This window comes from Acanthaster planci, linkage group LG17 (assembly GCF_054643075.1).
Source record: "Acanthaster planci isolate LZ-2023a linkage group LG17, COTS_SCS, whole genome shotgun sequence".
NCBI classification, from domain to species: domain Eukaryota; kingdom Metazoa; phylum Echinodermata; class Asteroidea; order Valvatida; family Acanthasteridae; genus Acanthaster; species Acanthaster planci.
The window spans coordinates 266,068-278,926 of NC_141793.1; positions in this window are offsets into that span (position 1 = coordinate 266,068).

Below are 12,859 nucleotides of genomic sequence, written 5' to 3' on the forward strand. Positions count from 1 at the left end.
TGCTGGACTTCCAGTCCGGCCTGACCATCCATTGGTTCTCGGCAGTAGCCTTCAGTTGTGGACACCAGTGGCACCGATGTGCTAACGGTGGTCGGTTCTTCCCCGGCAGCAGTAGTGACGGTGGTAGTTTTCACTTCTTCGGTTGTGGTGACGCCACCAGTTGTGCTCTCCGTCACGGTGGATACTACTTTTGTTGTCTGCGTCTGGATTTCTGATAAAACCAAGAAGGATATCTTCTGATTACCAAAGACCAGACAGATCGTCTTTTCTTGCTGTGGGGATTCACCAAATCAGGGCACAAGTCTTACCGGCTGTTGTGGACTCGGCTGGTGACGTGGTTTTCACCGTAGTCGTCTCCTCCATGGTTGTGGCAAGGGGAGAAGTCAGCAGAGTTGTCGTGGTTACTTTTACTTTGGTGGGAACGGTTTGCGGCTGGTCTCTTGCCGGCGCACCCGTCGTCATTTCTGTTAGACAGACACAGAAAAAAATTCAGTCAAGAAAAGATGGCCTAACTTTCCCAGCCCGGCCCCAAACCCTCCTCATATGCCGCAACAGCCCAACAAGACAAATCCCAAAGAGAGCAAACTCATAAGTCTGTATGCAAATCATGGGACTAACCTTTCAAACAGCCTAGAATGTCCACATCAAGCTTGGCCGACTCGGCCCCGGTCATTGCCAAGACTTCCAGACGAATAGCGGTCACATCATCTAGACCAGGAACCTCGGGCAAGTCATGAGTCTGGGCCTCTTCAGGCAGCAGAGTCAAGGTCACAATCTGCAAGATCAAAGAAAATGCTCTCCGTCAGATTCGCACAGCAACGGCCGATTTTTCAGAAAATAAACACAACACGAGTCTATCAGCACAGCAGTACGACTTGCAAAAGTATAAAGAACGTACCGGTTGAGCTGTCTTCTGCTCTGGCACTTCAATGAACTCCTCGTCTGCTGGACCCTTGTAGGAGACTATCAGACTCACAATGACTGGCTCCAACTCAGCAACATCCCCAGCATCTGCCAGGTTGGTCAGTCTAACTGCCTTGACCACTGATCGTTTGGAAAACTGGGTGAGAAGCTTTGGTGTCTTTTCTCTGTCCTCCGTTTTCGGCGCTGGCACAATCCAAGCTCCGGTAGTCTCGTCGATGCTGGCCTTTCCCTGGATAGCTTGCTGGACTTCCAGTCCGGCCTGACCATCCATTGGTTCTCGGCAGTAGCCTTCAGTTGTGGACACCAGTGGCACCGATGTGCTAACGGTGGTCGGTTCTTTTCCGGCAGCAGTAGTGACGGTGGTAGTTTTCACTTCTTCGGTTGTGGTGACGCCACCAGTTGTGCTCTCCGTCACGGTGGATACCACTTTTGTTGTCTGCGTCTGGATTTCTGATAGAACCAAGAAGGATATCTTGTGATTACCAAAGACCAGACAGATCGTCTTTTCTCGCCGTGGGGATTTACCAAATCAGGACACAAGTCTTACCGGCTGTTGTGGACTCGGCTGGTGACATGGTTTTCACCGTAGTCGTCTCCTCCATGGTTGTGGCAAGGGGAGAAGTCAGCAGAGTTGTCGTGGTTACTTTTACTTTGGTTGGAACGGTTTGGAGCTGGTCTCTTGCCGGCGCACCCGTCGTCACTTCTGTTAGACAGACACAGAAAAAAATTCAGTCAAGAAAAGATGGCCTAACTTTCCCAGCCTGGCCCCAAACCCTCCTCATATGCCGCAAGAGCCCAACAAGACAAAGCCCAAAGAGAGCAAACTCATAAGTCTGTATGCAAATCATGGGACTAACCTTTCAAACAGCCTAGAATGTCCACATCAAGCTTGGCCGACTCGGCCCCGGTCATTGCCAAGACTTCCAGACGAATAGCGGTCACATCATCTAGACCAGGAACCTCGGGCAAGTCATGAGTCTGGGCCTCTTCAGGCACCAGAGTCAAGGTCACAATCTGCAAGATCAAAGAAAATGCTCTCCGTCAGATTCGCACAGCAACGGCCGATTTTTCAGAAAATAAACACAACACGAGTCTATCAGCACAGCAGTACGACTTGCAAAAGGATAAAGAACGTACCGGTTGAGCTGTCTTCTGCTCTGGCACTTCAATGAACTCCTCGTCTGCTGGACCCTTGTAGGAGACTATCAGACTCACAACGACTGGCTCCAACTCAGCAACATCCCCAGCATCTGCCAGGTTGGTCAGTCTAACTGCCTTGACCACTGATCGTTTGGAAAACTGGGTGAGAAGCTTTGGTGTCTTTTCTCCGTCCTCCGTTTTCGGCGCTGGCACATTCCAAGCTCCGGTAGTCTCGTCGATGCTGGCCTTTCCCTGGATAGCTTGCTGGACTTCCAGTCCGGCCTGACCATCCATTGGTTCTCGGCAGTAGCCTTCAGTTGTGGACACCAGTGGTACCGATGTGCTAACGGTGGTCAGTTCTTCCCCGGCAGCAGTAGTGACGGTGGTAGTTTTCACTTCTTCGGTTGTGGTGACGCCACCAGTTGTGCTCTCCGTCACGGTGGATACTACTTTTGTTGTCTGCGTCTGGATTTCTGATAGAACCAAGAAAGATATCTTCTGATTACCAAAGACCAGACAGATCGTCTTTTCTCGCTGTGGGGATTCACCAAATCAGGGCACAAGTCTTACCGGCTGTTGTGGACTCGGCTGGTGACGTGGTTTTCACCGTAGTCGTCTCCTCCATGGTTGTGGCAAGGGGAGAAGTCAGCAGAGTTGTCGTGGTTACTTTTACTTTGGTGGGAACGGTTTGCGGCTGGTCTCTTGCCGGCGCACCCGTCGTCACTTCTGTTAGACAGACACAGAAAAAAATTCAGTCAAGAAAAGATGGCCTAACTTTCCCAGCCCGGCCCCAAACCCTCCTCATATGCCGCAACAGCCCAACAAGACAAAGCCCAAAGAGAGCAAACTCATAAGTCTGTACGCAAATCATGGGACTAACCTTTCAGACAGCCTAGAATGTCCACATCAAGCTTGGCCGACTCGGCCCCGGTCATTGCCAAGACTTCCAGACGAATAGCGGTCACATCATCTAGACCAGGAACCTCGGGCAAGTCATGAGTCTGGGCCTCTTCAGGCAGCAGAGTCAAGGTCACAATCTGCAAGATCAAAGAAAATGCTCTCCGTCAGATTCGCACAGCAACGGCCGATTTTTCAGAAAATAAACACAACATGAGTCTATCAGCACAGCAGTACGACTTGCAAAAGTATAAAGAACGTACCGGTTGAGCTGTCTTCTGCTCTGGCACTTCAATGAACTCCTCGTCTGCTGGACCCTTGTAGGAGACTATCAGACTCACAACGACTGGCTCCAACTCAGCAACATCCCCAGCATCTGCCAGGTTGGTCAGTCTAACTGCCTTGACCACTGATCGTTTGGAAAACTGGGTGAGAAGCTTTGGTGTCTTTTCTCCGTCCTCCGTTTTCGGCGCTGGCACATTCCAAGCTCCGGTAGTCTCGTCGATGCTGGCCTTTCCCTGGATAGCTTGCTGGACTTCCAGTCCGGCCTGACCATCCATTGGTTCTCGGCAGTAGCCTCCAGTTGTGGACACCAGTGGTACCGATGTGCTAACGGTGGTCAGTTCTTCTCCGGCAGCAGTAGTGACGGTGGTAGTTTTCACTTCTTCGGTTGTGGTGACGCCACCAGTTGTGCTCTCCGTCACGGTGGATACTACTTTTGTTGTCTGCGTCTGGATTTCTGATAGAACCAAGAAGGATATCTTGTGATTACCAAAGACCAGACAGATCGTCTTTTCTCGCTGTGGGGATTCACCAAATCAGGGCACAAGTCTTACCGGCTGTTGTGGACTCGGCTGGTGACGTGGTTTTCACCGTAGTCGTCTCCTCCATGGTTGTGGCAAGGGGAGAAGTCAGCAGAGTTGTCGTGGTTACTTTTACTTTGGTGGGAACGGTTTGCGGCTGGTCTCTTGCCGGCGCACCCGTCGTCACTTCTGTTAGACAGACACAGAAAAAAATTCAGTCAAGAAAAGATGGCCTAACTTTCCCAGCCCGGCCCCAAACCCTCCTCATATGCCGCAACAGCCCAACAAGACAAAGCCCAAAGAGAGCAAACTCATAAGTCTGTACGCAAATCATGGGACTAACCTTTCAGACAGCCTAGAATGTCCACATCAAGCTTGGCCGACTCGGCCCCGGTCATTGCCAAGACTTCCAGACGAATAGCGGTCACATCATCTAGACCAGGAACCTCGGGCAAGTCATGAGTCTGGGCCTCTTCAGGCAGCAGAGTCAAGGTCACAATCTGCAAGATCAAAGAAAATGCTCTCCGTCAGATTCGCACAGCAACGGCCGATTTTTCAGAAAATAAACACAACATGAGTCTATCAGCACAGCAGTACGACTTGCAAAAGTATAAAGAACGTACCGGTTGAGCTGTCTTCTGCTCTGGCACTTCAATGAACTCCTCGTCTGCTGGACCCTTGTAGGAGACTATCAGACTCACAACGACTGGCTCCAACTCAGCAACATCCCCAGCATCTGCCAGGTTGGTCAGTCTAACTGCCTTGACCACTGATCGTTTGGAAAACTGGGTGAGAAGCTTTGGTGTCTTTTCTCCGTCCTCCGTTTTCGGCGCTGGCACATTCCAAGCTCCGGTAGTCTCGTCGATGCTGGCCTTTCCCTGGATAGCTTGCTGGACTTCCAGTCCGGCCTGACCATCCATTGGTTCTCGGCAGTAGCCTCCAGTTGTGGACACCAGTGGTACCGATGTGCTAACGGTGGTCAGTTCTTCCCCGGCAGCAGTAGTGACGGTGGTAGTTTTCACTTCTTCGGTTGTGGTGACGCCACCAGTTGTGCTCTCCGTCACGGTGGATACTACTTTTGTTGTCTGCGTCTGGATTTCTGATAGAACCAAGAAGGATATCTTGTGATTACCAAAGACCAGACAGATCGTCTTTTCTCGCTGTGGGGATTCACCAAATCAGGGCACAAGTCTTACCGGCTGTTGTGGACTCGGCTGGTGACGTGGTTTTCACCGTAGTCGTCTCCTCCATGGTTGTGGCAAGGGGAGAAGTCAGCAGAGTTGTCGTGGTTACTTTTACTTTGGTGGGAACGGTTTGCGGCTGGTCTCTTGCCGGCGCACCCGTCGTCACTTCTGTTAGACAGACACAGAAAAAAATTCAGTCAAGAAAAGATGGCCTAACTTTCCCAGCCCGGCCCCAAACCCTCCTCATATGCCGCAACAGCCCAACAAGACAAAGCCCAAAGAGAGCAAACTCATAAGTCTGTATGCAAATCATGGGACTAACCTTTCAAACAGCCTAGAATGTCCACATCAAGCTTGGCCGACTCGGCCCCGGTCATTGCCAAGACTTCCAGACGAATAGCGGTCACATCATCTAGACCAGGAACCTCGGGCAAGTCACGAGTCTGGGCCTCTTCAGGCAGCAGAGTCAAGGTCACAATCTGCAAGATCAAAGAAAATGCTCTCCGTCAGATTCGCACAGCAACGGCCGATTTTTCAGAAAATAAACACAACACGAGTCTATCAGCACAGCAGTACGACTTGCAAAAGTATAAAGAACGTACCGGTTGAGCTGTCTTCTGCTCTGGCACTTCAATGAACTCCTCGTCTGCTGGACCCTTGTAGGAGACTATCAGACTCACAACGACTGGCTCCAACTCAGCAACATCCCCAGCATCTGCCAGGTTGGTCAGTCTAACTGCCTTGACCACTGATCGTTTGGAAAACTGGGTGAGAAGCTTTGGTGTCTTTTCTCTGTCCTCCGTTTTCGGCACTGGCACATTCCAAGCTCCGGTAGTCTCGTCGATGCTGGCCTTTCCCTGGATAGCTTGCTGGACTTCCAGTCCGGCCTGACCATCCATTGGTTCTCGGCAGTAGCCTTCAGTTGTGGACACCAGTGGCACCGATGTGCTAACGGTGGTCGGTTCTTCCCCGGCAGCAGTAGTGACGGTGGTAGTTTTCACTTCTTCGGTTGTGGTGACGCCACCAGTTGTGCTCTCCGTCACGGTGGATACTACTTTTGTTGTCTGCGTCTGGATTTCTGATAGAACCAAGAAGGATATCTTGTGATTACCAAAGACCAGACAGATCGTCTTTTCTCGCTGTGGGGATTCACCAAATCAGGGCACAAGTCTTACCGGCTGTTGTGGACTCGGCTGGTGACGTGGTTTTCACCGTAGTCGTCTCCTCCATGGTTGTAGCAAGGGGAGAAGTCAGCAGAGTTGTCGTGGTTACTTTTACTTTGGTGGGAACGGTTTGCGGCTGGTCTCTTGCCGGGGCACCCGTCGTCACTTCTGTTAGACAGACACAGAAAAAAATTCAGTCAAGAAAAGATGGCCTAACTTTCCCAGCCCGGCCCCAAACCCTCCTCATATGCCGCAACAGCCCAACAAGACAAAGCCCAAAGAGAGCAAACTCATAAGTCTGTACGCAAATCATGGGACTAACCTTTCAGACAGCCTAGAATGTCCACATCAAGCTTGGCCGACTCGGCCCCGGTCATTGCCAAGACTTCCAGACGAATAGCGGTCACATCATCTAGACCAGGAACCTCGGGCAAGTCATGAGTCTGGGCCTCTTCAGGCAGCAGAGTCAAGGTCACAATCTGCAAGATCAAAGAAAATGCTCTCCGTCAGATTCGCACAGCAACGGCCGATTTTTCAGAAAATAAACACAACACGAGTCTATCAGCACAGCAGTACGACTTGCAAAAGTATAAAGAACGTACCGGTTGAGCTGTCTTCTGCTCTGGCACTTCAATGAACTCCTCGTCTGCTGGACCCTTGTAGGAGACTATCAGACTCACAACGACTGGCTCCAACTCAGCAACATCCCCAGCATCTGCCAGGTTGGTCAGTCTAACTGCCTTGACCACTGATCGTTTGGAAAACTGGGTGAGAAGCTTTGGTGTCTTTTCTCTGTCCTCCGTTTTCGGCACTGGCACATTCCAAGCTCCGGTAGTCTCGTCGATGCTGGCCTTTCCCTGGATAGCTTGCTGGACTTCCAGTCCGGCCTGACCATCCATTGGTTCTCGGCAGTAGCCTTCAGTTGTGGACACCAGTGGCACCGATGTGCTAACGGTGGTCGGTTCTTCCCCGGCAGCAGTAGTGACGGTGGTAGTTTTCACTTCTTCGGTTGTGGTGACGCCACCAGTTGTGCTCTCCGTCACGGTGGATACTACTTTTGTTGTCTGCGTCTGGATTTCTGATAGAACCAAGAAGGATATCTTGTGATTACCAAAGACCAGACAGATCGTCTTTTCTCGCTGTGGGGATTCACCAAATCAGGGCACAAGTCTTACCGGCTGTTGTGGACTCGGCTGGTGACGTGGTTTTCACCGTAGTCGTCTCCTCCATGGTTGTAGCAAGGGGAGAAGTCAGCAGAGTTGTCGTGGTTACTTTTACTTTGGTGGGAACGGTTTGCGGCTGGTCTCTTGCCGGGGCACCCGTCGTCACTTCTGTTAGACAGACACAGAAAAAAATTCAGTCAAGAAAAGATGGCCTAACTTTCCCAGCCCGGCCCCAAACCCTCCTCATATGCCGCAACAGCCCAACAAGACAAAGCCCAAAGAGAGCAAACTCATAAGTCTGTACGCAAATCATGGGACTAACCTTTCAGACAGCCTAGAATGTCCACATCAAGCTTGGCCGACTCGGCCCCGGTCATTGCCAAGACTTCCAGACGAATAGCGGTCACATCATCTAGACCAGGAACCTCGGGCAAGTCATGAGTCTGGGCCTCTTCAGGCAGCAGAGTCAAGGTCACAATCTGCAAGATCAAAGAAAATGCTCTCCGTCAGATTCGCACAGCAACGGCCGATTTTTCAGAAAATAAACACAACACGAGTCTATCAGCACAGCAGTACGACTTGCAAAAGTATAAAGAACGTACCGGTTGAGCTGTCTTCTGCTCTGGCACTTCAATGAACTCCTCGTCTGCTGGACCCTTGTAGGAGACTATCAGACTCACAACGACTGGCTCCAACTCAGCAACATCCCCAGCATCTGCCAGGTTGGTCAGTCTAACTGCCTTGACCACTGATCGTTTGGAAAACTGGGTGAGAAGCTTTGGTGTCTTTTCTCTGTCCTCCGTTTTCGGCACTGGCACATTCCAAGCTCCGGTAGTCTCGTCGATGCTGGCCTTTCCCTGGATAGCTTGCTGGACTTCCAGTCCGGCCTGACCATCCATTGGTTCTCGGCAGTAGCCTTCAGTTGTGGACACCAGTGGCACCGATGTGCTAACGGTGGTCGGTTCTTCCCCGGCAGCAGTAGTGACGGTGGTAGTTTTCACTTCTTCGGTTGTGGTGACGCCACCAGTTGTGCTCTCCGTCACGGTGGATACTACTTTTGTTGTCTGCGTCTGGATTTCTGATAGAACCAAGAAGGATATCTTGTGATTACCAAAGACCAGACAGATCGTCTTTTCTCGCTGTGGGGATTCACCAAATCAGGGCACAAGTCTTACCGGCTGTTGTGGACTCGGCTGGTGACGTGGTTTTCACCGTAGTCGTCTCCTCCATGGTTGTAGCAAGGGGAGAAGTCAGCAGAGTTGTCGTGGTTACTTTTACTTTGGTGGGAACGGTTTGCGGCTGGTCTCTTGCCGGGGCACCCGTCGTCACTTCTGTTAGACAGACACAGAAAAAAATTCAGTCAAGAAAAGATGGCCTAACTTTCCCAGCCCGGCCCCAAACCCTCCTCATATGCCGCAACAGCCCAACAAGACAAAGCCCAAAGAGAGCAAACTCATAAGTCTGTACGCAAATCATGGGACTAACCTTTCAGACAGCCTAGAATGTCCACATCAAGCTTGGCCGACTCGGCCCCGGTCATTGCCAAGACTTCCAGACGAATAGCGGTCACATCATCTAGACCAGGAACCTCGGGCAAGTCATGAGTCTGGGCCTCTTCAGGCAGCAGAGTCAAGGTCACAATCTGCAAGATCAAAGAAAATGCTCTCCGTCAGATTCGCACAGCAACGGCCGATTTTTCAGAAAATAAACACAACACGAGTCTATCAGCACAGCAGTACGACTTGCAAAAGTATAAAGAACGTACCGGTTGAGCTGTCTTCTGCTCTGGCACTTCAATGAACTCCTCGTCTGCTGGACCCTTGTAGGAGACTATCAGACTCACAACGACTGGCTCCAACTCAGCAACATCCCCAGCATCTGCCAGGTTGGTCAGTCTAACTGCCTTGACCACTGATCGTTTGGAAAACTGGGTGAGAAGCTTTGGTGTCTTTTCTCCGTCCTCCGTTTTCGGCGCTGGCACATTCCAAGCTCCGGTAGTCTCGTCGATGCTGGCCTTTCCCTGGATAGCTTGCTGGACTTCCAGTCCGGCCTGACCATCCATTGGTTCTCGGCAGTAGCCTTCAGTTGTGGACACCAGTGGCACCGATGTGCTAACGGTGGTCAGTTCTTCCCCGGCAGCAGTAGTGACGGTGGTAGTTTTCACTTCTTCGGTTGTGGTGACGCCACCAGTTGTGCTCTCCGTCACGGTGGATACTACTTTTGTTGTCTGCGTCTGGATTTCTGATAGAACCAAGAAGGATATCTTGTGATTACCAAAGACCAGACAGATCGTCTTTTCTCGCTGTGGGGATTCACCAAATCAGGGCACAAGTCTTACCGGCTGTTGTGGACTCGGCTGGTGACGTGGTTTTCACCGTAATCGTCTCCTCCATGGTTGTGGCAAGGGGAGAAGTCAGCAGAGTTGTCGTGGTTACTTTTACTTTGGTGGGAACGGTTTGCGGCTGGTCTCTTGCCGGGGCACCCGTCGTCACTTCTGTTAGACAGACACAGAAAAAAATTCAGTCAAGAAAAGATGGCCTAACTTTCCCAGCCCGGCCCCAAACCCTCCTCATATGCCGCAACAGCCCAACAAGACAAAGCCCAAAGAGAGCAAACTCATAAGTCTGTATGCAAATCATGGGACTAACCTTTCAAACAGCCTAGAATGTCCACATCAAGCTTGGCCGACTCGGCCCCGGTCATTGCCAAGACTTCCAGACGAATAGCGGTCACATCATCTAGACCAGGAACCTCGGGCAAGTCATGAGTCTGGGCCTCTTCAGGCAGCAGAGTCAAGGTCACAATCTGCAAGATCAAAGAAAATGCTCTCCGTCAGATTCGCACAGCAACGGCCGATTTTTCAGAAAATAAACACAACACGAGTCTATCAGCACAGCAGTACGACTTGCAAAAGTATAAAGAACGTACCGGTTGAGCTGTCTTCTGCTCTGGCACTTCAATGAACTCCTCGTCTGCTGGACCCTTGTAGGAGACTATCAGACTCACAACGACTGGCTCCAACTCAGCAACATCCCCAGCATCTGCCAGGTTGGTCAGTCTAACTGCCTTGACCACTGATCGTTTGGAAAACTGGGTGAGAAGCTTTGGTGTCTTTTCTCTGTCCTCCGTTTTCGGCGCTGGCACATTCCAAGCTCCGGTAGTCTCGTCGATGCTGGCCTTTCCCTGGATAGCTTGCTGGACTTCCAGTCCGGCCTGACCATCCATTGGTTCTCGGCAGTAGCCTTCAGTTGTGGACACCAGTGGCACCGATGTGCTAACGGTGGTCGGTTCTTCCCCGGCAGCAGTAGTGACGGTGGTAGTTTTCACTTCTTCGGTTGTGGTGACGCCACCAGTTGTGCTCTCTGTCACGGTGGATACTACTTTTGTTGTCTGCGTCTGGATTTCTGATAGAACAAAGAAGGATATCTTGTGATTACCAAAGACCAGACAGATCGTCTTTTCTCGCTGTGGGGATTCACCAAATCAGGGCACAAGTCTTACCGGCTGTTGTGGACTCGGCTGGTGACGTGGTTTTCACCGTAGTCGTCTCCTCCATGGTTGTGGCAAGGGGAGAAGTCAGCAGAGTTGTCGTGGTTACTTTTACTTTGGTGGGAACGGTTTGCGGCTGGTCTCTTGCCGGCGCACCCGTCGTCACTTCTGTTAGACAGACACAGAAAAAAATTCAGTCAAGAAAAGATGGCCTAACTTTCCCAGCCCGGCCCCAAACCCTCCTCATATGCCGCAACAGCCCAAGAAGACAAAGCCCAAAGAGAGCAAACTCATAAGTCTGTATGCAAATCATGGGACTAACCTTTCAAACAGCCTAGAATGTCCACATCAAGCTTGGCCGACTCGGCCCCGGTCATTGCCAAGACTTCCAGACGAATAGCGGTCACATCATCTAGACCAGGAACCTCGGGCAAGTCATGAGTCTGGGCCTCTTCAGGCAGCAGAGTCAAGGTCACAATCTGCAAGATCAAAGAAAATGCTCTCCGTCAGATTCGCACAGCAACGGCCGATTTTTCAGAAAATAAACACAACACGAGTCTATCAGCACAGCAGTACGACTTGCAAAAGTATAAAGAACGTACCGGTTGAGCTGTCTTCTGCTCTGGCACTTCAATGAACTCCTCGTCTGCTGGACCCTTGTAGGAGACTATCAGACTCACAACGACTGGCTCCAACTCAGCAACATCCCCAGCATCTGCCAGGTTGGTCAGTCTAACTGCCTTGACCACTGATCGTTTGGAAAACTGGGTGAGAAGCTTTGGTGCCTTTTCTCTGTCCTCCGTTTTCGGCGCTGGCACATTCCAAGCTCCGGTAGTCTCGTCGATGCTGGCCTTGCCCTGGATAGCTTGCTGGACGTCCAGTCCGGCCTGACCATCCATTGGTTCTCGGCAGTAGCCTTCAGTTGTGGACACCAGTGGCACCGATGTGCTAACGGTGGTCAGTTCTTCCCCGGCAGCAGTAGTGACGGTGGTAGTTTTCACTTCTTCGGTTGTGGTGACGCCACCAGTTGTGCTCTCCGTCACGGTGGATACTACTTTTGTTGTCTGCGTCTGGATTTCTGATAGAACCAAGAAGGATATCTTGTGATTACCAAAGACCAGACAGATCGTCTTTTCTCGCTGTGGGGATTCACCAAATCAGGGCACAAGTCTTACCGGCTGTTGTGGACTCGGCTGGTGACGTGGTTTTCACCGTAATCGTCTCCTCCATGGTTGTGGCAAGGGGAGAAGTCAGCAGAGTTGTCGTGGTTACTTTTACTTTGGTGGGAACGGTTTGCGGATGGTCTCTTGCCGGCGCACCCGTCGTCACTTCTGTTAGACAGACACAGAAAAAAATTCAGTCAAGAAAAGATGGCCTAACTTTCCCAGCGCGGCCCCAAACCCTCCTCATATGCCGCAACAGCCCAACAAGACAAAGCCCAAAGAGAGCAAACTCATAAGTCTGTATGCAAATCATGGGACTAACCTTTCAAACAGCCTAGAATGTCCACATCAAGCTTGGCCGACTCGGCCCCGGTCATTGCCAAGACTTCCAGACGAATAGCGGTCACATCATCTAGACCAGGAACCTCGGGCAAGTCATGAGTCTGGGCCTCTTCAGGCAGCAGAGTCAAGGTCACAATCTGCAAGATCAAAGAAAATGCTCTCCGTCAGATTCGCACAGCAACGGCCGATTTTTCAGAAAATAAACACAACACGAGTCTATCAGCACAGCAGTACGACTTGCAAAAATATAAAGAACGTACCGGTTGAGCTGTCTTCTGCTCTGGCACTTCAATGAACTCCTCGTCTGCTGGACCCTTGTAGGAGACTATCAGACTCACAACGACTGGCTCCAACTCAGCAACATCCCCAGCATCTGCCAGGTTGGTCAGTCTAACTGCCTTGACCTTTGATCGTTTGGAAAACTGGGTGAGAAGCTTTGGTGCCTTTTCTCTGTCCTCCGTTTTCGGCGCTGGCACATTCCAAGCTCCGGTAGTCTCGTCGATGCTGGCCTTGCCCTGGATAGCTTGCTGGACTTCCAGTCCGGCCTGACCATCCATTGGTTCTCGGCAGTAGCCTTCAGTTGTGGACACC